This window comes from Gossypium hirsutum, chromosome A07 (genome assembly GCF_007990345.1).
Source record: "Gossypium hirsutum isolate 1008001.06 chromosome A07, Gossypium_hirsutum_v2.1, whole genome shotgun sequence".
Classification (NCBI taxonomy): domain Eukaryota; kingdom Viridiplantae; phylum Streptophyta; class Magnoliopsida; order Malvales; family Malvaceae; genus Gossypium; species Gossypium hirsutum.
In genome coordinates, this window is record NC_053430.1 from 58133443 (window position 1) to 58157072 (window position 23630).

The following is a 23630-nucleotide window of genomic DNA, read 5'->3' on the forward strand; positions in this document are numbered from 1 at the left end:
TGAATCTTTTCAAGCTCAGGGGGTAAAATCAATCTATACGCAACCGGACCAACTCGTTCGGAGATTTCGTATGGCCCAATGAATCTTGGGTTCAACTTGCCCTTACGGCCAAACCTGAGTATCTTTTTCCAAGGTGAAACCTTAAGGAACACTTTGTCTCCCACCTGATACTCGATGTCTTTTCGTTTCAAATCTGCGTACGACTTCTGACGATCCGTGGCTACCTTCAGACTTTCACGGATTTACCTTTACTTTCTGTTCAGCATCTTTAATCAAATCAACTCCGAAAATTTTACTTTCACCGAGCTCGGTCCAAAACAATGGTGTACGGCATTTACGATCGTACAAAGCCTCGTAAGGTGCCATCTTAATACTTGATTGAAAACTACTATTGTAAGCAAATTCAATCAAAGGTAAATACCGTTCCCATGCACTACTGTACTCGAGGATGCAACATCTCAACATATCCTCAAGTATCTGAATTATCCGCTCGGATTGACCATCGGTTTGGGGGTGAAAAGCAGTGCTAAAATGCAGCTTGGTACCCAGAGCTTCTTGCAATTTCTTCCAAAATCGTGAGGTGAATCTCGGATCTCTATCCGACACGATAGAAACAGGTACCCCGTGTAATCTCACAATTTGAGAAACGTACAATTCAGCTAGTTTATCCAATGAAAAATCCGTACGTACGGGGATGAAATGAGCCGACTTAGTCAGTCTATCAACAACAACCCATATCGCATCCTTCTTACTTGCTGACAAGGGCAGTCCGGACACAAAGTCCATTGTGACTCGATCCCATTTCCACTCGGGTATCATGATCGGCTGGAGTAATCCTGAAGGCACTTGATGTTCTGCTTTCACTTGTTGACATATTAAACATCTCGAAACAAAGTCAGAGATGTCCCGTTTCATACCATGCCACCAAAATTGACGTTTCAAATCGTTGTACATTTTCGTACTCCCCGGGTGAATTGACATTCGGCTACAATGGGCTTCGTTCAGAATTATCGAAATGAGTTCCGAATTCCTTGGAACACACAAACGATTTCTGAACCTCAAACAATCATCATCATCAATTTGAAACTCTGATTCCTCGTTCGGAACACACTTAGCTCGTTTTGCAACCAATTCATCATCGACTTTCTGAGCTTCACGAATTTGATGAGTCAATAATGGTTTAGCTTTTAATTCAGCTACTAACACATTGTCTGGTAGAACAGACAAATGCACGTTCATCGCTCGTAAAGCAAACAAATGTCCTTCCCCACAATAAACACAGGCTATATTTTCAAATTGATTTGGTGGTAGTGCTGCAAAACTATTAGACCCATTTGTAGTAAGATTTTTAAGCATTGAGGATATTGATATGATACTTGAGATGCGAGTGAAGTAAGAGCATCTACTTCATGTATTCCAGCAACTAGTCTTCCTAACGCTGCTCGGTTGGTTGGCAGTTTGTAATTGTTGTTGGCAATCCTCTCGATAATTTCATAAGCCTCATTGTAAGACTTAGAAAGGAGAGCACCATTAGCAGAAGCGTTCACTACCATCCTCGTGTGAGCATTGAGACCATTATAAAATGTATCAAGTTGGATGCAATGTGGGATTCCATGATGAGGGCACTTTCGTAATAACTCTTTGTACCTTTCCCATGCCTCATACAAGGGCTCATCATCCATTTGTTGGAAGGAAGTGATCTCGTTTCTCAACTTAGCATTCTTGCTAGGTGGGAAATACTTCATAAGGAATCTTTCTGCTAACTCTTGCCATGTGGAAATTGAGTTTGGTGGCAATGAGTTCAACCAGGATCGAGCTCTGTCCCTCAGCGAATATGGGAATAGCTTCAATCGTAATGCATCTTCGGTTACTCTGGATAACTTGAAAGAATCACTCACTTCCATAAATAGTCTTAAGTGAAGGTGAAGATCTTCGGTAGGCATTCCACTGAATTGGCCCACTGTCTGAAGCATCTGGAACATGACTAGCTTCAGCTCAAACTGTTTTGCCTCAATTTCAGGTCTTCTAATACCTAGATTAAGATCATTAAATACTAGCATGACATACTGTCGTAAAGCTCTATCCCTATCATCAGCAATAAGGATAGGATTTTGAGCAAGGTTTGCTCCGTTTCCTTGGATTGGATTTTCGAAGTTCATCTCTTTGGTCCTCCTTTGATTTGCTTATCTTCTTCGCTGTCGAAAAGTTCTTTCTATCTCAGGGTCTACAGGGAGTAGGTCAATAATTCGGGAAATACTTATAAACACCTGAAATAATCACAAAGAAAATTAATTAATTTAAAAATTAAACAGAAAAAAAAAAACAAAATTTAAACTAAAAAATTCACAAATAATGACTTTTTAAAACAATCCCCAGCAACGGTGCCAAAAACTTGGAACGACGGAAATGTGCAAGTGTACACAATCGCAACAAGTAATAAAGTGACAAGTAAATGTCGAGTTATCGTACCCACAGGGACTATGAAAAGGATTATTTATGAATGCAATTTAAAACACTTTGGTGAAGAAAAATATTTTGTTTAAATAGGGTGATTAAAAAACTTAAAAAAATTAAAATAAATAAAAAAACGAAGTAAAAGAAAGTTCTAATGCATGATTTCAAAATAAGATTTAATCAAGATGATATAATTGTGTTGGACTAATTACACTTCTCATCTTAGAATTATTAAACTTATGTTTATATTGTTACAAATAAAATCACGGCAACCCGGTAATTCGCTAAATTATGAACATACTTACATACCAAAATCCATTCATCTCTTGACATATCCCTATGTCAATTCAACCGACTAAACAGACTCTAGTAAGCAAACATGTTATTGCAAATACATACTCATTAAACTGAACTAATCTCTTGCATATCCCTATGTCAATTCAAACGATTAATTAAATCTAACAAGCATATAAAAGACTATGTGAGGTAACAAGGTATCCCTACCTTGAAACAGTTTAATCACAATAATCTTGCAAGTTATGCAAGGCAATAATATCGCCAGATACATTGCTAATTTAACCTTCAGCTACCTTACAAGAATAAACATGCACTGTTCAAGTACTGTGTCAATTAATTACAATTTCAATCCGTTTAAATAATTAATTCATTAGTTACCTCACAGTCATAATGCAAGAATAACTTAGGCATGATTTTACTTAATCAAGCATTTTACCGGGGCCTATAACAACATAAACACAATTTTAACAATTTAAGAAGACGAAATGAAATCAACCTAACAAAAATTAAATTCAAGCTATGCTGATTAAATTAACCATTCCAACAACATGAATACTCATATATATGTTCATCATAACAACAACAAAAATTAAAGAGATAGGGAACAAGAATCAAATCCGGTGGTTTTCCGAGGCTTTACCTGGTTGCTCCGTTCTTCCCTCTTGTTGTCCTCGTTGGTCAGGGCTTCGATGAACACCCAATTGCTGCTCCAAAATGGTTGAAGAATACCCCCTTTCCAAAGGAAGAAATCAGCACAAGAGCAAGAGAATTGAAATGGAAAAATGAGAGAAAAAGAATGAGAGAGGAGAGAAGTGTTGTGAAAATGAATGAGAAATGAATGAGATGCCTTGAATGATTAGCCAAGGGGGGATTTTATAGCTAAGTGTGGCAGCTTAAATTTTCTAAAAATATCAGCCAAAGAGCTACCCCTTGGCTGGCCACCTATGTGGCAAAGTTGATGCTTTCAACTTTGCTAAAAATGGCCTGGGCCAAATCCAAAAATCCACCAATTGTGAAGGGGTTTGAATGCAACTTTGACAAGACTTAAAGGGCTTCTTTGAAAGCTTAATTAATCAGCTAAGAAGCTTATTTCGGTCAGCATATGGCCTGTTTTGGGCTGCCCAATCTTTGGCCGGTTCACTTCAATCGATTCGGTTCAACTGGACCACTTTTTCCATAATTAATTAATATTAATTTATTTAGCCCAAATTAAATTGGTTATAAATTAAAATTAATTATATTATGAATTAATATACATAATTGGACCGTCTTAGGCTAGAAGTTAATTCGCCTTGATACTTCAAATTGCTTCTCGATTTTGTGCTTCAAGTAGTGTCTGCTGAGCCATTTTCGCCCTTTGTGCAATTCTGTCGAAAATAACCAAAATTACTCAAAATTAATTATAAAATTAACTAAAATTCATCATGTTCATGTTTTAAGTATAATTTAATTATTTTATAAAAATTAATTATTTTTCGACAAGAATTTAGTCGAAATGATATGATTTTAAGCTAAAAAGGGTATGTAAAAATGCGTAAATTTTCGTGGTTCCAGTTATCATGCGTACATTGTTCATTCATGATTGAAATCGGACATTAAAAATGTTGCATGGAAATTTAACTACCTCTTGGTAGGATTGCCATGTGGACCTCACTAAGGAGATTTCCTAAAAGTAAAAAGAATTATCTTGTAATCGTATGATATTGGCTAGCCCTATTGTAGGTATTACCATACGTATAACAAGAAGTTTTTCTTCAAAGAGGAAAATTAGTCGTAGCATGGCATTTAATATGATTATCCTACAATGACTCATTTTTGGTACATGATGTGCTATGTGTTGAGTTGATGGTTATACATTCAAGATGTTCTAGTTAAGTAACTTCCCATGAAGCTCTACTTAAGTTAGAATGATGGCCAAATGTTAAACAATTATTAGTAAATGTAACTGTTTTCAAGGTTTAATGTATGAGACATGCATCATCTTAATGCATATCGTAAAGTTGTAAAATGTTTTGAAATATTTTCTTAATAGAAAGATATTATTGAATGAATATTTTATTTTTAGTTCAAAAATGACATCTATTCCTTTATTAAATATACTCACTAAGAGCAACTTGAACAAAACTAACTATAAGGAATGGAAAAGGAACCTTATGATTGTCTTGAGATATGAGAAATTAAAAACAGTCCTTGATAATAAATGCCCTCTGGCCACTCAAGTTGAGGCTAGAAAACACTGGAAGGAGTCTGATGAAATAACTCTTTGCTATAAGTTGGCAAGCGCTACCAATACACTTTATAAGCAACTTGAGAGCTGTAAGATTGCCAAAGCAATTCTAGACAACTAGAAGACATGTTTGGATTCCAAGCTACCATGGCCAGTTTGATGAATGCCCAGCAAAAGCTCGACACTCCAGTCAAAGACTATATGATTACTCTTATGGGATACTTTACCAAGGCCTTGGATAATGAGGCCAATTTGGACTAGAACACTTAGATTGAGATGGTGTTCAAGAGCTTGTCCAAGGATTTTGCAGGCTTTTAGGCCACATATAACCTTGGAAAAAAGAATTTGATGCTTACGCAACTCATGAAGGAATTACAATCTTATGAGTTGATGCTGAATGGTGGTCTGTCAGTTCAAAAACCAGAAGCAAACTTAGCTGTTGTTTCTTCCACTGAAGGGAAAACACACTAAGAGAAACAATGATAAGTTCTTTGGGCCACCTAAAGTGGAAAGGAAAAGAACCAAGAAGCCTAAAGATATATCTAAGTCTAAGTGTTTTTTCTACAGCGCGAAAGGGCACTTCAAGGAAAACTATAAATAGTGGAAGGACTACTTGGCAACTAAAGGAAAAGGTATGAAGCTCTTTATTATAGAAGCTTGCTTAGTAGAAGATTCAATATACCACTGGGTTATTGATTCTAGAGCCACTAATCATGTGTGTGTTTCTCTATAGGGGTTTGTGGAGATAAAAGATCTTAGAGATAATAGTCTATCATTGCAAATTGAAAATGAACATATTTATTTTTATAATTTTAGAAATATTATTTTGAAAGATGTTTTCTATGTACCAAGTTTCTAAAGAAACTTGATTCTTGTTGCATGTTTATATAAAGACGGCTTGACCGTGACTTTTAATAATAGTATTGCAATATTTAGAAATCGTAAACTTATCTGTAATGGATGAATGTCAAATAATATTTATTTTATCAAACCAAAGATGTTGTTAAATTATCTCTATTTTATCAAACCAAAGATGTATACACTGTTTGAAATTGAAATTTCAAGTAAAAGACTTAAAACTCCTCATTGTAATGAGTCTTACCTTTAGCATTTGAGACTTGATCATATTAACCAAGAAAAAATCATTAGACTTGTGAAAGATGGCACTTTGAATTCACTTAAAGAAGTCGATCTTCCACAATGTGAATCTTGCTTGGAAGATAAGATGACTAAGCTATAACAACCCATTTTTTAGTGGTGTTAGAAATAGTAATTTTGGGATCACAATTCCAATCAGTGAGTCAGTAAACATTATTTAATTAATATTTAAAAAGTTATTAGTAGGTTGTACTAAGGTTTGGTTAGATAATTTTAATATTTGACTAGTTAATTAATGAAAGAGGACTAAATAGTAAAAATTTCCAAAGTCAATCGCTATTGAGTTATATGTGTTAAATGTGTATAAAAGTATATTTCGAGAGTTTTAAAACAAAATTATACCATAATGGATCATTATGGACAATTACTGATGTTTTCATGTGATTATTTTATGTTAAGTTATATTAAATAATATAAAGCCTAAATAATAAAAATAAAAGAAAAGGAAAAAGCATTATCATCTTCTTTATTTCTTTGTTATTGCTGAAAAACCTCCATTAGAGAAGAAAAGGAAAGCTTCAAACATTCATTGATATTTAGTCATTGCATGTGAGTTGATTTTAAGCATGTTTCTTGTAAATTTTATGTTTTTGAGATTATTGTAGCTTAATTAGCTAGCCTAGGGACTATTTTGTAAAAATGTTAAAGATTTAAAAAGTTACCATTGTTTTTCTTAAAGCTTTTTGAATGTTAGTGGTTGATTTTGAAGCTTGGAGTTGAATTAGGACTATTTTGTAAAGTGAATTTGGTTAGTTTTAACTTTAGGGACTAAAATAATAAAATAATGAATTTAGCATGAAATTTTTGTACAATTGCATTAATTATGGGCTGTAAATGAATAAGAGTAAATTTAGCTAATATGTTTTGGGCTTAATTGTGGTAAATGTATAACTTTCGATTTTAAGGACTAAATTGAATAAAAGGTAAAAGTTTAGAAAAATAATGTAAAATGTAATTAAAGGGTCAAACACATGTATTTAGATATTTTATGGTATTTGAAATGGTTAATTGGGTTAAATTATTTTATAGGTCAAGAAAAAGACCAACCGATTGATAATCACAAAAAAGGGAAAATTGTTGAGTAGTCCTTGGTGTGGTGTTTGTAGCTTTTTTGTTTAGGTAGGTTTGTATTAGGTTTATTGTATTTAATAATTGTTTGAATTCGAATTATATTTGTGTATATATATGTATATGTTGTTATGGTGGATTAAGATAAGTATTGAAATGGAATTGAGGGACTGCATTGTAAATTATGGCTATTATACGTGTTTGGAATGAATTGTATTATTATATGGAATGCATATCATCAAGTTGAACATGGTATTATGTTCTAAATATGGAAAGATTATGGGAATTGAGTTAGGGCTTGTGTTAGCTTAGTGAATGATTAGGATACGAATGTCATGTCATTAGGGTTTATCATGCACTGTGTTAGTGATTATATTTATCAAGTACTTTGCACCATTGTTATAGTTATCAAGCACTCTGTGCCGGTGTTATTTTTATTAGGTACTATTTACTGGTGGTGGATACCATACCGATGGCTAGAATCTAGCATTTATTGCAGATTGTTGACAACTTGTGTGAGCAATATTGAGTAATGGTTAATGTTCCGATTGTCAGCTTGTGTGAGAAAACTAATCCCATGTATCCAAAGTTAATTTCCAAAGTTCTCTGGGAAAAAAGTTAATGAAAAGAATGGAAATTGAATCTTATGGCATGAAATATTATTCATTGATTGAATGTGAATGACATTTGTATTATTCTATCATATATTTTGAGGATGTTATATGCTCATGACTAACCATTTTGGTATTTTAGGGAATATGTCACATGGCAAGTAATACTAATTTGTTTGTTAATTTTAATTAGTATGATTTTAAATGAAAAGTATGTTGTGTTTAAATTATACAAACTTATTAAGCTTTACGTCGTTTCATTTTCTTCCTTATAGATTATCGGATTTGCTGTAGATTGGGTCATCTTTTGATAACACACTATTCATCAACTCTTTTGGTAACATTTTACTCATTTTGGCCTGATTATAAGTAGCATGTAAATAGGTTAATGGAAATGTATTATTATAAGTAGTTGAAGTACATTTTGTGTCATATTGAAAGTAAACTATGTGTTTTGGATGTAAACATGATGGTTGCCTTGATTGATTGTGGCTTGTGTTGATATATACATGTTTTGGTGCTTATAATTCCTTTTACTTGGTGAATTGGTATTTATGTTCTAGGTCACTTGGTAAACTTTGCTTAGCAATTGAAAAGATGATTGTATGTGAATGTTTAGATATAAACATTATGGCATGAATGTACGTTGATTAATGGTTGAATTGAGGTGCCAATTGTGGCATATTGGTTGGGCACTCAGGATAAATGTTGTTTGGTATATTTGGTAGGTTCTTGATGCTTTTGCATAGGTTAAATAGTTGGCATTTTTCATGACTTATGGATTGAGTGAATCTAGGATGTGATTGCTTGTTTTGGAAAGTATTTTAGGCATACACGGCCTGGTACACGATTGTATGCCATACACAAGAATAGGGCACGACCATGTGGCCTTTTTGATTTAGGTGTATGGTTATCCACATGGCCACAGCCTGGTACACAGCCTAGTGATACGACCTTGTGACCCAGGTTTACACAGCAACAATTTGTTACATGGTTTGGCAACACGACCATGTCGCTTGACTTCATATGGCCTCAGAATGTTACACAACCGTGTGATCCCTATTTTTACTTTTTACCTATCTTTTTGTAAAAGTTTTAAATTGATCCTGATTTGTTACATGACCATGGAATTCATGTATGATAAATGCTATTAATTATTGTAACATCTTATAGCTCGGGTCCAGTGACCGAATCGGGTATAGGGTGTTACATAAGCTATCTTTTAATGTAAAAGAAATGATGGCCCTGAAACCTTTAGAACTTGTGCACACTAACGTGTGTGGCCCTATGAATGTTAGTGCTAGAAGTGTTTACGAGTATTATGTAACCTTTATTAATGGGTATGCATACCTAATGCATCGTAATAATGAATCCTTTAATAAATTCAAAGAGTTCCCAATGAAAGAGGAGGAATAGCTAGGTTTACCCATAAAGGCACTTCGGTCTGGTCGAGGTGGGGAGTATGTATCAGATTAGTTCTTAGGGTATCTCATAGTGGATGAGATTCTATCCTAGTTAACTGTACGAAACATTTCATAATAGAATGGCGTGGCAAAGAGAAGAAATTGAACGTTGTTAGACATGGTTCGTTCGATGTTAAGTTATTCGAAGTTGTCAATCTCCTTTTGGGAATATGCATTGCAAACAACTTGCTATGTTCTAAATGATGTACCAACTAAGGTAGCATTTAAAACTCCATACGAATTGTGGCATGTCAGGAAGCCAAGTCTAAATCCTTTAGGGATTTGGGAATGCCCGACCCATGTATTGGACAAAGATACAAGGAATTTGGATTAACAAACAAAATTGTGAATAGGTGGAAATGGTTTAGGTGATGCATGGAAATGGTACTAATGAATTGATAATTGTTTTTTGAACATGTTTTGCTTATGTTGGATGGTTGATTGGAGCCTTATAGCTAACCTCGTGGTCTTATATTGTCATGGAAAAGTATGAAATTTGGGAGTTAGTGATTAGTCAAGGATGTTGCGACTTCACACTCTGAATGTCACAACATCAACCCCTTCTCATCATGACTTCCCTTATTTGATGTCACAACGTTGGCTCTATTTTATTTTGAAAACTTGATAACTTTGTCCTCAGGTTGGGAAGCTAGCATACTGTCTTTGATGTCATGACACCAAACCCTAGATGTCTCGACACCAGCCTGGGAAATTTTGAAAATGTTACTTTAGTCCTAGTTTGACCCAAGTTGGTTGAGCTTTCATAATCTCCCATATGGCCCGAAATGATTATATATAGTGTTACACCCCAAGTCTGGAGGATCTAAGATTAAGGTGTGTTGTAGTGAAATTATCTGTTGGTCGAAGTGTAATATGCCTATTTTTTTCTTTTGGTGAATACGTGTGGGCATATAGTAACCGCTGTATAAATAAGTGAAGATTCTATTTCAAGTTATTCTGCTATTTAAAGAAAAGGATTGTGTTAAGCGAAAAGGTAATTATGGTATGAGGTACCGCCAAATGTTTAGTACACCTATTGTAACACCCCATATCTGTAACCCACATCGGAGCAGAATACGAGGCATTACCTAACTCGATCTCGTGCACCCAGACATTTGCAAGTCCCTCAGACTCAGTCCAATTTAAAACTTTTTCAATTTCTACTTTAAACTACTTGTTAAGAGCCTACGAGCCCCAAATCGACCATTGAAAGCTATTCTGGATCAGCCCGAGTCCTTAAACCATCTATAAAAAATTTAACTTTGAAACAAGGCACACGCCCATGTGGAAGGGTAACACGCCCGTGTGTCCATTTTGACATGGTCGTATGATGGCCCCTGTGGCTCACACGGCCTAAGTAATATAGGGGCAAGCTCGTGTCCTCTACTCGTGTGGAAATAATTTTAAATGCACACCTGCAGGGTTTTCACACGGCCTGGCACACACCCATGTGCATGGCCCGTGTCCTTCACATGTCCATGACACGCCCATGTCCTAGCCCGTGTGCAAAAACATGGACATTCTGTTTCTGACATTAGCATCCCCAAAATATCACACGGCCAATGCACACGCCCGTGTGCTAAGCCATGTCCATCACACGGCTGAGACACACGACTGTGTCTCTGCCTTTATGTTTACTATCATGCATACTGACTTGAAATTTTTATGTGCAGGGGGCACACGGCCAGACCACATGCCCATGGGGTAGACCGTGCGTCACACACGGTCTAGACACACGCCCGTGTGTCTACCCGTGTGGACAATATAAGGCTATTTACCAAGACTATTTGCCACCCTTACTTACACAACCTGCATGGTAGCAACCACAATCAATCACAATAAACAACATTCCATTTGTGCATTTTACTCATCTATGAAAATAACATCTTTTTATATAAATTAAAATAAATATTAGCCATCATTCAAGACCTAATACAAAATGATGGGTTCCCAACCCAAGCCAACACATTTGGCCAGTTTTCGGTGACACAAAAATAGCTAAGTCTAAGCCCTATACATGCCATATTCAAAAATATAAATCAAACTATACCAAAAGCTTCGATTTATAGTGTAATCGATATCTCTGACTTCCGTTGATCCTTGAGCTAGATAGACGGCACTATAAGAAAATGGAAAAAGAGAGGGAGTAAACATAAAGATTAGTAAGTTACACAAAAATAAATATACAACATATCTTTACCATTCATCAACAAGTATCATAATACACAAGTGGCATAAGCAAAAATTACTCATCAATATTCATTTCACCTCATATCGCATATGTTGAGCTCACATTTCATACATACCATATAGGTACCTGTACCATTCACATCACGGTTATACTGTCTTAGTTAACTTTAAATCATACTTTCACCGTTGAACCATATGAAACATTATCAGATACTCATTTAGCCTCAAATATGGGGTTAGACATCGACGCCATGTCCCATACATGGTTTTACACAAGTCTAGTATATTTGTGCCGATGCCATGTCCCAGACATGGTCTTACACTGACACATCTCGTAGCCAATGCATGTCCCATACATGTCTTACACTAGCTTACGTCTCGAGGGCGATGCATGTCCCAGACATGCCTTACACTAGCACTCGTCTCAATACCGATGCCATGTCCCAAACATGGTCTTACACTAGCTCTCATAATGTGGCCGATGCATGTCCTAGACATGTCTTATACTAGCTCACACAAGTGACCCAAACGTCATGGCATGAATATCTGATTTATTTCCTAAGGTTAAACCAGGAATTCTACTATCTCTATTCTCATCACATTTTCTTATTTCCACAATCAAGCAATTTATGCTATAATAAATTCAAGTACAACTCAACACATACATTAACATTGTAGTTGTATTATTTACATACAACTTACCTCGGATTACAAAATGTGGTGACTAGTCGATTTAATTGATTTGCTTGGCTTTCCCCCGGCTTAAGTTCATATTTGGTGATTCTTGATTTGTGAAGAATTAAAGTTGTTGAATTTTTTGAAGCTCAAAAGCCCCCAAAAATGGCTGAAAAATTGTTGTAGAAGAAATGAGAAGTAGGATGATATCATCTTTCTTTTATTTTGTTCCTATTTTAGTCAAATTAGCCACCAAACCCACCAAACTTGGACTTTTTGACCAAATTACCTCCTATGGCCGTCCATGCACAATCTTAGGGTCTAATTGCCCTTTAAAGACCCCCAATTTAGGTTCTCTATATATTTGGCACTTTTAGCTATCAAAATAGGACTTTTGCATTTTATGCGATTTAGTCATTTTTCTCAATTGAGCTCACGAACGTCAAAATTAACTCACCAAATTTTCCATGCATTCATATAATCATGCTATAACATCAAAATAATTATAAAATAATTTACTCGATTCCATATTTGTGGTCTTGAGACCACTATTTTGACTAGGCCCTAAATCGAGTTGTTACACCTGTTTTGTCTGAATACTATTCTAGTTGGGTTGTAAAGTGGCCTGGTTAGGAACCAACTGGATTGATTGGTCAAATTCTTTTCTATTTCTCTAAGGATCTATAGACCATGAAGAATGAAAAACTTTGGATACAAGTTACACATGTCAAGTTCCACTAAAAGGTTTTAGGGTGTATATATATTTGTGTGAAGGGTTCATCAGGAGGTTTTTCTTCTTCCTTCAATATTACTTTCTAATTTTTTTCTGAAGTTTAGCTATTATATCTATGTCATTAAGTTGGAAGCTAAGGTTTTTGGGTTAATCAATAGTTGCTCCATCTCCTAATAAGTATTATAGCTCTAAGGTTGTTAAGAGTTATATGAACAGTAAGTTATTAATATAAGGCCTTGCATGGGGTTATTTATTATCGCATCCCATATATTGTTATTAATATGTGCACAAGAATGAGAAAAAAGGGAATGTGTAGTTGAGTGGTTTGGAGACTTCTTAGCTATCCTAGAGTTCTAAGGTTCAAGTCCTAATGTTCACACTATCTTATTTAATTTTTTTACAATTTTCTCCATGTGACATAAGTGTTTGCTGTCCACCCCCTTGTTGCCTTATATAAGTTGATTCCTTTCCTCTATTAAGAGTCCAACTTAATTAAGTTGGGGGTGAATGATCCCCTTTTCACTCCATGTCTCCCTCCTTTGATAAAACCTCCCATCTTTCCTATTGATTGATTCATTAAACTTGGTCACAGTTGACCAAGCTACACACACCCATTGTCGTCCCTACCTCTCTCATTTCTCCCATATTCTTTTTATTTTATTTTATTTCATCTCCATTTTCTCTCAATTTGACAAACAACCACCACCTTTAACCACCACCTAAAATTCCTCCACTGTAGGATATAGTTTCGCCACCTTGACACCACTTCCTAATATTCTCTTCTCCTTTTCTTTTCTTTCGATCGTCACCCCTCACCACCACCGTCGCCATCGTGAACCGCCATGAACCACCGTGGGAAACCCTTCCTCCTTCACTTATTTTCTTTTCTCTTTTCTTTTAACTTTGTGACTGAACCCTCTTCCCCTTTTTTATATTTTTCTCACCTCATTGGGACCACTGTGGCCGCCGCCGTTTTTCATTGGGATTTGGTTTTTCTTTCTTTCTTTCACTTTTCAATCTCTCCTATATTCTCTAAGGATTTAATTATCCTATTTTAATTATTTTGTGTTCAAGACTTATTGATCATATATTTTTGTAAATCGTTAAACCTCTTCGCTCCTTCGTCAAGACTAATCATCAATCTCATTGTATTGTTGATTAGTGGAAGTGTTCGAGGGGTCTTAGGAACATTCCTGTCTCTTTATTATTTTCCCTCATAGCCGAATAGTGTTAAGACACATTCATTTTCCATGTGTTAACATTTTGTTCATACATTCTTTGAAGGACCAAACAATGCCAATCCAAGAAATCCTTAGCGAGTTAACGAGTGCATCGAATCCAAGTGTTGATTTAAGGGTAAGTAGTTGGTGAGAATTATTTCAATGATTAAAATTTAAGTATTAAGACACATCTAATAGATCTATAGCTAAAATATGTGTTTGATATGATAGATTCATCTACCAAGTTTAGATCCAAGCAAAACCTCTTTTAATAAGATTGTGGCAATTGGATTTACGGTTTAAGGTGTGGGATCTAAATCTTTGATTTGAGTATAATCTACCATTACTTTATTATTAAATAAAAAGCTATTAAATAATTATTTGAGAGTACACTAAGTACTCAAAGCGGAGTTGAAAAACTCATCAAAAGGGAAATTTCAAGTTAGTGTTCCTAAAATTATTAGTTCATGAAATCTATGATTCATGATGTGTTGATGTATGTGATGATGACATGTATGCAAATCTCATCTATATGTTATGTGATACATGGCTTAATTGATATGTGATGATTTAAATATGTGTTATATATACATGTGTATGATGAGATCCATGATTTAATATGAAAATTTATTAAAGCATGCGAAAGTGAATAATATGTGATATGTGATATGTGAGCATGTTTACATGCAAATGTGTAAAATTGAGAAATATGCATTAAGTGAGACTATGAGCATGATTAAATGCGAAAAGTGATTAAATGTGTTAAGCTTGAAAATGACCATATCACATGCATGGGGTGTGTCTTGGGAAGTTATGTTGTAGTTTATTTGCGATTGTGTGGCTGTTATCGGTAATTATGTGGTGGCTTTTCCACAATGTGTTATGTGGTCGTTTATCGGTATTTATATGGTGGCTTGTCCACAAATGGTGTGTTGTTGGATGGACGGGTTTTGGGGAACTCAATATTGGTGTGTAGCGGAGATGGGTTAGAAAATTCTTCATAATGTGCATTGTTACATAAGCATGTCTCGATATACTCATCTATGTGTGTTGGTGATGATATGAGATTTCTGCTAAAATGATATATATGTTGAAATGGATGTCTTTAATTGTTGTGTTGAAATGCATGTTATAAATATTATGTAATGATCTCACACTAAGCCTTTTAAAGCTCACCCACATTATTTGTGTGTTTCAGATAATCCTTGTGGTTAGGACTCGAATTCGGTCATCGAAGAGGCTCTCAGAATAATGGTTTCTTGGTTGTGGATTTTTAAGATAATTTGGGACTATTATGGACTTTATGATTATATTTTAGATTTTATCGTATAGTGAACTGTGGCATGGGGTTTTTCATTTCAAAAAACTATGGACATTGGACTTATGCATGAATTTTGATATAGATTAAACGTTTTGGTGATTTCTTAATTAAATCTGTTTTCGGTAAATTGAATTGATCGAACATGAATTTTTGATGATCAAACCAATGTTTTACAAATAGTAAGTAAGTTTTCTTTTGACATAATATTTTATAACATTGTATAAAAAGGGAATATTAGAACTCATTTTCAAAGACTATATCCATTTTTTTCAACTCAAACTTTTCGCTATTTCTATGGCCAATGTAATCACTTGGATTAGGCCGTAACGTTTATGCCCAGTTTAAGTGCTTACATTTATCATTGGGATGTTAGTAGGTTTTTATATATGAGGGTTGTGATGGTGAGACTATGTTCTTTGATCAGTTTTTGTTACTGCTAGTTCGAGAAGAAAGTCCGAGTTTGGAGTTTCGAGCTATAGTAGGTGAGTCCTTAATATCGACTCCTACTAGTGGTGCATGAGTACTTGAGTGATTGCTGAAAATTTATACATATGTGTGTAGTCTTGGTATAGTGTCCTTGTGAGTCAAGTATGTAAATAATTGTATGTATGGGTGCATGTGATTCTGAGAAGCAATTGTGTGTGTGTGTGCCTAAGACATATACTGTGACACACAATTGTGGTGATGTGCGTGTAACATGAATTGAAGTATGATTTGGTTAAGAAAATGAGTACAGTCTACTTAAATGTGTACTTATGTTAGATATTTGATGCATGATTGAAAATGTTGGAGGAATGGCGTGTAACGGAGTGTTGGGAGATTATGATGTGAATCTTGACATCGTGGTTGTATGCCATGAAGTCCATCGGGACAGTAAAAACAAATTTTGGTATGATAATTCTAAAAAAGTCCATGGCCATGGAACAATCTAGAAATGGCGGATGAGCCACATTTATCTACTAGGATTTTCTCTATGTCCTAGGGCGATGATGGGTAAACCTCATGCGATGTGGTGCCTAGGTGACATTCTGTTTGGCCTCTTTGGTGCACTTTTTTTTGGCCTTTGTGGCTTAATTCTGAATGATCTAGTTAGCTCATTATCAGTATAAGCTTGTGCTAAGTATTGAACTAGAATATAAATTGATTGGTAAATTGATATAATTTATCTCAGTGTGGAAATCCACCAAATGTATAAGTATCCATCAGTGAATAATACTTGTGATTAACTATTTTGGAATAACTAAAGATAGTTGTATGAAGAGAAGAGGCAAGGTAGTATCATTTGGTAAGGCCTGGAATCAACCATTTGGTTTGGTTATAAGTGGCATGTAATAGGTGTGATATATATGTATGTGTGTGTGTGTGCTTGGTATTCAAATTTTATGAACTTACCCATTTGGTATGTTTATTTAGGTATTGTATTAAAGCAAGTTTAAGGGATTGTTTTGGTAACTATAACTATACTTATGCTAGTATGATATGAATATGTGTATGGCTAACTCGAATGTGTACTAAGTGATTTAGAATGTGATAGTTGGATAAATGCATAAATTATAAGTGAACTGATTGAAATAGTTTAATTGATTGTGGTGCCAAATGTGGCATATTGGTTAGACATTTAGGAATGATTTATAAGTTGTATTTTGGGCATAAAATGTACATATTTGTGTAGGTGTTGATGTTTGTAAAGGAATGATTTATAGGTATTTGTGTATGGTTGAGCCAAATTGTACATTAGGTGCCTTTTCCTGCACACATGGTCTGCCACACAGTTGTGTGTCTCATATGGTTAGTTGACATGGCCGTGTGCCACTTGTAATTTAAATGCATGAATGTTCACACGGCCGTGTGAATGTTTGCAAAGTTTTACGATTAGTTTCATACGACCACAAATTGTTACACGGCCTAACGGGATGGCCGTGTAACCCTTGTTTTATATATTACCCCACTTTTATGTTAAGTTTTAAATTAGTCCCCACTTGGTTCGGAATTATTTTTAGATCTTTGTAAGCTCGATTTAAGCTCGTTATTGCATGAATATCATGTTCAATTGAATGATTGATAATCAATGATTATTTTAAAAAAGTTTTGAACTGACATAGCATGTTCCTATTCTGTTATTTAGTGTAGCATCCCATAATCTGATTCCTACAACAGAGACGAGTGAGGGGTGTTACATTTTAGTCATGTACTGAATGGCTAAATTTATGCCTTACAAACTATTACATCTAACATCTAGTACACCACCATCTAGCTGATACTTTCATATAATATTACCAACCTAAAATTTCCATGAAAGCACATCATATGCTCCATATACATGTCAAAACATCATAAATCACCATTCCAAATCATCTAATCCAACATTTCCACAATTTGACATTTTCCAATTAGCTAACCAATATGCCTAAATAGGCACTAGAACATACCAAAATCACTTATTCAAACTTAGTATATTCTTTCATACTTTCAAACCACTCCACATCAACATATACATAATTCAGACGTTATCCAAGTGCAAACCAAACTATGCAACCAAGGTAAACACATATAATAACACATATGTACATGCCACAAAACCGAGCTTTAAATGATAAAAAGATTATCAAATTAATACCAAGATAGTGTGAGCTGTAGAAGATCTGCTTGACGTGTTCCGCAAGTTGGCAATCTACAGGAAAAAGGAAAACAACCGAGGTAAGCATAGATAATGCTTAGTAACTTCATAGATATTAAACCAAGTAACTTACCTAAGGTTATAATTATACACTACGTGCTGCTTAGATTGGTAAAGTTTGCCTAACATGACAAGTCCAATATAAAAAAGGTGAATTTAACATTTATCATTCCATATAGTAACTTAGTCATATAACATTTTAATTCACTTATTCAACATTTTATTTCCATGCATAAACAAATAATCATTTAATCAATTCACTATCTTAATCATATCATACAATTTATTTATCTGCAATACATCCCATTTCAAATTAATGCCAAACATTATTTTCATTTCATAATTTGAATTCTCAATCCAATTCAGATTAAACCATATGAACTTCATTCGTATACATATCAATTCATATTTATACCAAATATACATAAAATGTTAATCACTACTTCGTTTCATAATATGGATTCCAAATCACAGACATCGTTTTGTCACATTTCTATATTGGCCCTCTCGGCTTGTATAATCGATTCTCAATATATGTATCATTTGATCATCATATCTAAATATCTTTTATTCCACTTACATTATACATGTCCTTATTAACCTGACTCTGACTTGGACTCGGGTGGATACACAGATCAACCAATCACACCAATATGACACCCAGTGCCCATGGGATAAATCCAAAATAGTAAGTTGTGCCCAGCACTAGTCTGTAAAACCAAAAAATAGATGTGACCAACATTGGTCGGTATAACCGACTAATGGGTGTGCCCAGCTATAACAACTCATCTCCTAACAGCGAGCTAAGGCATTATGCAGAAAGCAGACTTGTACTCAGTTGAACTCTTATTTTATTTTTGATGTATATTAAACAAGCTAGGCATTAACCCAAAATATTTAGATGTTAAAATAATCAAAACAAGTATAAACCATATAATATAAACATATTTTTGTAATGAACTTTCAGCGTAAGCCATAAATTAAAACTAACATATTATCATAAGTACTAGGTGAGTTATCTTCTTTCACAAAATCCCAAAAGGAACATTGGTGATAAACCTCATTTAGATCAATTTGGCGTATAAATTTAGAAAACACCTCATAGACTAACTTCATCAAGGCTTAACCAATCCCTCAAGGGTAATATGATTTTAAAACAAAGGTTTATAAAGAATTATTTTATTACAGATCTTACACCAAAAATGTATTTGGGTGAATACTACTTCGCCAATCATACTTCTTTAAGACTATGCACCAGATCTTCTGTCCTCCAGATCCGGGTGTGCTGATAGAATTCTTATACTTAGTCAAATTCTATCACTATATACACTTACAACTTACTCTATATGCCTTACTGTCTTAAACAATATTAGAACACTAATGCTTCGTCGGGCGGGATGTTACAAATGCATAAAAAATAACAATCAATTAAACATATTTAAGATTATAATTATAAATGCATAAAAAAGTAACACAATCATACTGTATTAACTTACCTAGAAAAACGAATAGCAATCAATTCATTAAGGACAAATCAACAAATTTGCTTTTTTCCACGATTACTTTTGATTTGGTCCAATTCCCGATCTATACAATTATTCAATTCAATTTATCAATTTCAACTCTCTTATATCACCCTATTATAAACATATATTAGCTCAATTTCATTATTTGGTTTCTCCCTAAGGTTTTGCATTTTATTCAATTTAGTCCTTAAAATCAAAACTATCATAATTTTCATATTTAAGCCTCAATTTTCAATTAAATTTCAAATATATCCTTAGGCAACCCTATAAAATAAATATATATAAATCTCATGAAAATTTTGAAATATTTTCGTTTTAGTCCTTAAATTTAAAATTAGCAAAATTTCTTTTATAAATTAGTCCTATTTCATTTTTAAGCTTCAAAATCTACCATTAACATTCAAAAACTTCAATTAATATCAATGAAAAAATTTCTAAACTTTAATGGTTTTTTGATTTAATACTCGAGTTAGCAAGATTAAGCTACAACGATATCAAAAACATAAAATTTACAAAGAACAGGCTAAAATTACCTTACCATGCAAGAGATGATCGTTTGGATCATCCAACAATGGGGTTTCTTATGCTTTTCTTAGGTTTGATGGCATGAGGAAGAAATTGAATAGGAAAATGATTTTTTTATCCATTAAAATTACTTATATAGCTTGGTAAGATTGTAACTATCTTAAACTTCTAATTAAAATATAATTTTTAACTCCCATTTCACTAAAAAGATAAGTGCCAACCCTCCAACATATCTTACAATGGCCAAATTGATGTTTCAAACCCCAATTATTTCATAATTAACCCAATTAATAATAAAATTGATGAAATTCAACTTTTACAGTGTTGACAATTTAGTCTTTGTACCTTAATTAGTCATCCAAACTCTAAAAGTTTCAAACCAAACTTCAATTCACTAATATAATAACTCCGCAAATATTCAATTATATAATTTATGGGCTCATTTTATGAAAATAAGGTCCCCAAATCTCCTTTTCCAAAACCATTAACTTTCAGTACGAACCACTTGTACCTTGACTAACTAACCAATTAATAAAATCTATAAAATCAAAATTCATAAGAACATCATATTTAACTCTTAATTATTAAAGAATAATATATACGGACTCACTCGTCGATATTGTGGTCCTGAAATCACTATTTTTTATGCCAATGAAAATCAGGTTGTTACAACTATCCTCTCTTAAGAAATTCTGTCCTCAAAATTTTTACTTCTGAAAAGGTTAAGGTACTGTGAATCTCATGGTTATTTTTAGGCTTCCACATATCCTCTTCGATACTGCGACAATACCATATTACTTTATCACCAGCTTGAAATTTGATAACTTTTCTCTATAATTCAACATATGATTTTTGTCGATTTGAGGAGACTTTCAAACAGTCTCGTATAACCTTGATTTTACAGTCTGTCTCACAAATCATATCAGTCCCTATAATGTTTCTTTCACTCAACTCTGACCAGTACAATGGGGTTATGCATTAACGTTTGTAGAAAACCTCGTATGGTGTCATTTTGATACTCGACTGATAATTGTTATTATATGTGAACTCAATTAACAATAGAAATTCCTCTCGACTGCCTTAAAATTCAATTATACAACAAGGTGACATGTCTTCAAATATCTGAATTATCCATTCAGATTGTCTGCCAATCTAAACATGAGACTCTATATTGAAATTCCATTTCATGATCAGGACTTCGTATAATCTACTCAAAAATCTAGATGTACAACTTAGGTCTTGATCTGAATTGATAGATAGTGACACATCACGTATTTTGACAATTTCATAAATATACAGTTTAGTAAATCTCTTGAGTGAGTAATTTGTCCATATAAGATTAAAGTGTGTAGACTTGGTCAACCTGTTAACTATTACCAAAATGGCCTCTTTCTTTTTCAATGACAAAGTAAACTCGGTATAAAATCCATACTAACTCATTCTCTCTTCCATTCTAGAATAATCACAAGCTATAATAAACTTGATGGATTCTGATGCTCGATTTTAACTTAATGGTATATCCAATACTTTGTTACGTATTCTAAAATCTCTCTTTTCAAATATGATTCTTTCGAGATATACAAACGACTTCAAATCATACATTTCCATTAGCATCAATACTCAATGTTGAAGTATGATCATTTCCAATAGTTTTTCGTTCAGTTAGCAATTCAAAGTTACTTATCTGTAACTCTCGTATTCATTGAAGAAAAATAGGTTTAGCTCTCAGCTCCACTAAAATGAAACCATCATGTTTAAAAGTTTGATGAGTTTTCATTATTTTCTCTCATTCAAAACTCTTCTGACATTTATTTGACAACTAAAGCTAACATTTTTCTATAACAGTTTTGTTAACAATAGAGTTATCATCAAGAAGTTTGTAAGAGTTCATCTATAATATCCAATAAGTCCTAGAAAACTATGTACTTCAATAATAACTTTCGAAGATTTTTAGTTCAAAAATTTTAAAATTTTGTTCAGCTCAATACAGATACTTCAACCAACATCACAAGTCCTAGAAACCTTACTTCTCGAAGTTAGAATTCACATTTACTGAACTTTTCATACCATTGGTTCTTTCACAAAGTTTGTAACACTGTTCCCAAATACTAATAAATTCTTGTTCATTAGGTCAAAAAAGCGGTTGTGTGTTTGATAATCTAAATGATATTACTAGTAACTCACATTGTTCGCATCAAATTCAGAAAGTAGTCTATCACATCCCAAAAATCGGGTTAGTAGAAATTGGAGGTAAGTGTATGCTCCGATTTTTAAAAGTTATCTTTGTGCATTAGATAATAATAAGTATTTAGTCTAGTGGATAAGTAGCGGTGGAGTTGTCCTTGAAGATTTTAATTCGAGTCCTTTTCGTTACATCATTTTCTATTTTGAGCAATTTTGCTTCAAAATCATAGTTTCTGTTATGCCTTGTTTAACAATAAATGTCGTTAGCATTTAACAAAGCATTTGAAGTGGTCTAGTGGTCAAGCACCTTAAGTAACTCTTAAGTGGCTCAAGTTCAAGTCTCCATGATATTAAATTTTTTGTTTAAAATTTTAATGCATAAAGTTGGTCATCTTTTCACATGCAAAACCATCCACTCTAATGCATGTAACTCTTATTTTAAAATTTGAGAGGGTAAGTCCCAAAGTAATTGTTGTTAATTCTCTCTAACATCTTTATCCCATTCTTTTGAATGCCTTGTTTGATGAGTTTGACCTTGTGACATCCATCTCTCTCTCTCTCTCTCATCAGTTTTCATTTGTTTTGATTTTATTTCATCTTTCCTCTATTTGCTCCTCCCTTTCCACCTTCACTTATTGGTTGCTGCTTATTGATTTTCTTTTATTTTTTTCTCTATTTTACTATAAAAAATTGAAACACCACTATATCACCAACACACCACCACCATAGCACCACTGTATCACCACTATTGGGCCACCTCCAAAACCAATTTCTTTAATAGCTCTTCTTCTCTTATATTTCTTCTTCTTCTTATCATCACTTAACCACTTTATTCTCTTCTTGTTGCCAAAACATAAGACCATTTTGGGGTGTTCTTCAACATTTGTCATCCTTGACAATTATTGGTAAAATATTTATCATTCTTTTTTTCCTTTTCTTTTTAATTCTATCTATCCAAATTTTATTCTCATGGATATTTTATTTTATTTATTCATTCTTTTTATCCAATCTTAGATGCTCACATCGATTCTTATCATCAACATTAGAAGCATTTCTCTTAGGTCCTTTTGGAAATAAACTGTAAGTAACATAAGTTTCAGGAGTAAATTGATGTTTTGGGTAAATTCTTCTATTGGAGATAAGTAAATACTAATCACATTTATGATTCCGTTAGGAGCAATTCAATTCCCTACTCTTTTGGATCGAAAGTGAATGAGTTCTATTAGGATATACAATTTGGATCACTAAAGATGTGTATTTTATACAAGTTGAATATGTGATGATTTGATTATGATTAACTA

At 33.7% G+C, this 23630-nt stretch overlaps 1 non-coding gene across 1 annotated transcript; it reads left to right on the forward strand.

Annotated features, from left to right (window-relative positions):
* Window positions 1-1608: 1608 nt before the first annotated feature.
* On the forward strand, window positions 1609-1715 carry LOC121203984 (small nucleolar RNA R71). Its single transcript, XR_005898912.1, has one exon. It is a non-coding gene; the product is annotated as a small nucleolar RNA R71 (small nucleolar RNA).
* Window positions 1716-23630: the final 21915 nt, after the last annotated feature.